The sequence below is a fragment of the Sinocyclocheilus rhinocerous genome, unplaced genomic scaffold (genome assembly GCF_001515625.1).
Source record: "Sinocyclocheilus rhinocerous isolate Xijiao unplaced genomic scaffold, SAMN03320098_v1.1 scaffold1439, whole genome shotgun sequence".
NCBI lineage: Eukaryota > Metazoa > Chordata > Actinopteri > Cypriniformes > Cyprinidae > Sinocyclocheilus > Sinocyclocheilus rhinocerous.
The window spans coordinates 6,847-11,846 of NW_015651494.1; the positions used below are offsets into that span (position 1 = coordinate 6,847).

Below are 5,000 nucleotides of genomic sequence, written 5' to 3' on the forward strand. Positions count from 1 at the left end.
GCGGTCAGTGATTTCAATGGCTCTTGCATATTGTGTGAAAGGAAATCTAAGGGAACATATTCTGAAACGTGCTGAAGTCATTTGTGTGAATGTGGTGGAAAAACCTAAGCGAGAATATCCAAACTAAAGAGGGGGAAAAGAGTGTTGTACGTGCATTATCAAAGTTCCTGCTTCTTTTTGTTCCCCCCTGTTCTTTTTTAGATGATCTGGGTTGTATTAAGTATAAATTGCTTTGCACTTGAGAATGTGAGCTTTGTTTTTTGGCAGGCTAGCTGTATTGTTTCAGCTCGGAGAGAGCGCAGGCCTTAATCTCAGAGTGGAGCGATCGCTGTGCTCCGAGTTGCTCAGGCAGAGAGAGGGGAACCCTGGGTAAAATGTGCTGCTTTGTGTTTCTGCTGCGAGCAAACTAATCTCTCTTATCAGCAGTGACAAATTCAACAAATCAGACGCCCAGACAGCATGATTGCGGATATGAATAACACAAAACCACGGGATGGAATTGTTTGTTTCTTTCTTATTGTAATAGTTTTCTTGCCACGGAAAGGCAGGCTAAAAGGGAAATGAGCGGTGGAGATCCGTGTGTGGGTCTCAGATACCTGTCCCCCGCCGAGTAAGCAGGGGAATTAGCCAGGGTTTGAACGCCTCAGGCGATGTCGGATCAGGGTGGTCCATGAGACCCTGCTTTGTGCCACCAGCATTGCCTGAACAGGCAATAAGTGACCATTAAATTCAGCTGACCCTCTAAGTCTCAGTGAATAGAAATTTCCTTTCAGAAGGGGCTGAGCCGAGTAATAGGAGGAATCTCTAAAAGTGAAACTTAATCCACACGTTGAGTTGGTACACTGCGACGCATCTGCATTGCTCCCGCTAAACTCTCCCTCGAGGGATAGAGTTAAACTCTCGGCTGCAGGAACCAGATGAAATTCTACACTGGGCTTGTGGGTTTGTGTGCGCAGGCCTCTGCTCAAATGAAAAACAAATGTGATTCTATATATGTGTGTGTTTTGGAAATTTAAACTGGAACTGAAAATGTTACATTATTACAGGCTTGATGATTTGCGTTTATAAAGTAGATTTTTTTTCCTCGTTCTTTGCTGCTGTGATGAAATGTGCTTTGTGTTAGAGTTTTGAAAATAGCTTCCTGAGAGGCGTTGCTCTCCATTCCGAGAGAAAGAGAGTGAGCGTAATTAAAGCCAAAACGGTTAGCTTTGCTTTGCTTTGCCTTGTGAGGGGGTGTCATCGCTTGTGTCAGATAACGGTGTGCTGAAGTAACTCATCTGAGGTTGTATGAAAGTGTCCATGTGACGTGAAGATCATACCATACAGCAGTGACAATGGAAGCAGATGTGTGTGACATTAGTCCTGCTCAAACTCTGTGTGTGTGTGTGTGTGTGTGTGTACCTACTTAGCCATATTTTGAGTTTTTTAGAAATGTAAAAATGCAGGAAGTTTTCTGTTAGGATTATGTTAGTGCATCTACAACTATGTGCATTAAACAACAGAAGTCTATGCAATGTTCTATTTGAATAGTCAAGTAAATGTGTGTGTGTTGGTGTGAATGTTGGGCTTCACAGTTCCAATGCAAAATAACTTGTTTTCATAACAAGTACTGCTCTTGTTTGCCATTAAAACATCTTTAAATTGAGAAATTTTACAAACTTAATGTAACATAACGCAGGTTGATGCTTAAAAGAAGAAAAAATAAATAAAACAAGATATGATGATATCTCATAAAAATGTTGCTTCTCAAGTAAATGTATTTGATTGTAAGAATGTTTGCATTTTTTACTGAAAAACATACTGATCATCCGATAAGGAAATGTAATATATGACATATACTGTTTTATATAATATTGCAAGGCCAAATATTCTGTAATTTTCAAATTTGTACATTCTCTGGGTAGATGAAGATGTTATAAGTTTATAACATAGTGTATATAAAATCCCCATAGTAAAATGTGTATATGTACTTATGTTAATAATATCTATATGATGAATTTTTATATGGTATTATAAGTAGCAACCATATATATGTCATCAATATATATTTTATTGATATATGCAACTTCAAAAAAATGTTTTTCTATTTTTTTTTTTTAAATACATGTCTATCTTTTAAATTTACTTATATAAAATCAACATGTAGTGACGGGTTTTATATATGTTAATATATTTTATATATGTTAATATGATATTGTTCCAATTTCTAATAGGTTTCATGTTTGTTTTTACTTCATATGGTAATATATTTTATGTATGTGACCCTGAAGCACAAAACCAGTCATAAGGGTCAATTTTTCGAAATTGAGATGTATATATCATCTGAAAGCTGAATAAATAATCTTTCCATTGATGTATGGTTTGTTAGGATCGGACAATATTTGGCTGAGATACAACTATTTGAAAATCTGGAATCTGAGGGTGCAAAAAAATCAAAATATTGAGAAAATCATCTTTAAAGTTGTCAAAATGAAGTTCTTAGCAAAGCATATTACTAATCAAAAATTAAGTTTTGATATATTTAATATATATGGATATATTTCATTTGCGTATGGGATAAACTTTGTAAAATCACGTCTCTCTTCACCTCAACTCTTCTTTTTATTATTATTTATTATTATTATATGTTAATCATTCAGTATGATTGGATATGGCTGTTGTTCTATCTATAGTAACACCACAGGACTTTTCTGATGTTGTCTCTCTCTCTCGGTGACATCTAACTCTTATTTCTGTCTGTCTGCTGCTGTAATGTGTGTGTGGTTTCTCTCATGTGACTGATTTAAGGCTGATTAGCCGTCTCTCTCTTCTTCCTCTTTACTCTCTTTACTCTCTTTCTCTCTTTTCTCGTTGAGCGGTGGGAGGATGAGGGTTTGGACCGATAGACACGCGTTCACATTCCTCTCTGAACCGTCTCTCTCTCTATAGCTCCCCCTCTTGGCTCAGTATCTGTGTGTAGGTCTCTACCTGAGCGTCACACCTGTGTCTGTGTTAACCCGGCAACAGCCTGAGCTTTTGTAGCTTATCAGAAACGCCTGGGAGTCGCTGTATGTGTTTGGGTTTGATGGGTGTATTTTGAGGGCAGGATTTTGGAGAGAAGGCGTGCGGTTAAAGTTAAACTGGCGTCGCTTACAGCAGGCATCTAAAGTGGACATATGTACTGCAAAAAATAGTTTCAACACCAAAATTTTTAGCAATGTTTGTGTGAAAAAACAGCAACATGGCAAACCTGCACCGTGTGTTCCTGTGAATGACTGTGAAGTAACTCTGTGCGAGGCATTCATGGGTTAAGTGTATCGGCGCGCTATTGTTTCTCGCTGTGAGGTTTGTTTACTCCGAACTGCAGCTGAAAGTGATTGGAGAAAGTGAATCACAGAAATCAGGCATGGATTGTGCTGCGCTGAAAGTGTGGAGAAAGTTTAAATGGACGCAGCTGATATGCTCCAGTTCACCTGCACACTGTACCTCTCATTATTATGTTAGAGTTAGGATTTTCACAAAACACAAAACTGTGGTTGAACTCCTAACATGTCAGTCAGATAGTTAACAGTTTGGCTGAACAAGACTAAGTGAACGGTCAACTAGTGCATTTTCTGACACACACACGCACGCGCACATGCTCACTCACACTCACACACACACACTCACACTCACACTCACACACACACTTACACACTCACACTTACACACTCATACTCACACTCACACACACACACGCACGCACGCACGCGCACACGCTCACACACACACTTACACACTCACACTCACACTTACACACTCATACTCACACTCACACACACACACACACACACACACACACTCACTCACACACAGACATACACACACAGGGTTAACCATTTTTTGTTTGTCTTTTTTTTTTTTTTTACTATAATAACCCTGGCATGAAGCAGCAGAGACATTTATTGCATTAATTGCATAAGACAATAGGACTGTTTTCAAAGAATAAATATTATATTTAGTGCGTTATTCTAATGCCATTCACAGATTTTTTTTCTTGTTTTTAAGCATAAACCCATTTCAGAAAATAAATCTTAAATGATGTAAATTATGTGTATTTTTCTGACCTCAATGGCAAATTGTTTTAACTATAAATCTAACAAAGTGTTGTTAGATTTATAAATAAAACAATGTGCCACTGAGGTAAGAAAAATAAACATAATTTAAGATTTATTTTCTGAAAACAAGTCTTACGCAGTTAATCTTTCCTTTAAAAAAACTTTACAAAAATAAAAAAATAAAACAAGACAAAAATACTGATTTAGTGTTTGGATAAAATAATTACTTTGAGAATATGTCAGTGAGTTTGCCACATCTTTATGGCTTTATCTGTCATTTTCTTTTCCATTTCAACAACCTCTGTTATTCTGAAAGTGTCTTTGAATTGTCTTTCTTTCAGTTCATGAGTCGGAATTTGAATTGATTAGGTCCACAATCCACAGGAAGTTGAGATGGAAAGACAGGAAGACTCGCACCGCTGATGCATTCTGGGAAATGAAGTGTTTTTCCACAGTAGTCCAAAAAAGTTCTCTATTGTTAGAGCACATTTTGTTTGCATTTCAGTTCATTTTAATTCTACTTCCTTAGATTTAAATCACAGTTCCCATCATTCCAATTCAACACTAAGTCCTCAGTATTTTTGTCTCGTTTTCCAGTAAAAACATCTAAACATTCTTATATCAAGATACATTTACTGGAGATGCAAAATGACTTGAGATATTAAGTGTTGTTTTCTGAAAACTGTATTAAAATAAACTGGAAAATGCATCAAAATGAAGTGAGTTCATGCTTAAAACAGGAACAAATATCTGTCAGTGGAGTCAGAATAAATAAACTTGATCCAAAGTAAAAACAAGATGATTTTTATGACCTCACTGGCAGATATCTGATCTTGTTTTAAGCAAAAACTCACTTCATTTTGATCAAATTCTCAGAAAACAAGGCTTAATATCTTAAGTCATTTTGCATCTTTAGTAAATGTA

At 36.7% G+C, this 5,000-nt stretch overlaps 1 protein-coding gene across 1 annotated transcript in view; it reads left to right on the top strand.

Moving 5' to 3' along the window:
* The window catches only part of fat4 (FAT atypical cadherin 4), a 132,464-nt gene that overhangs the window by 5,438 nt on the left and 122,026 nt on the right, over positions 1-5,000 (top strand). The gene's annotated exons all lie outside the window — the stretch shown is intronic.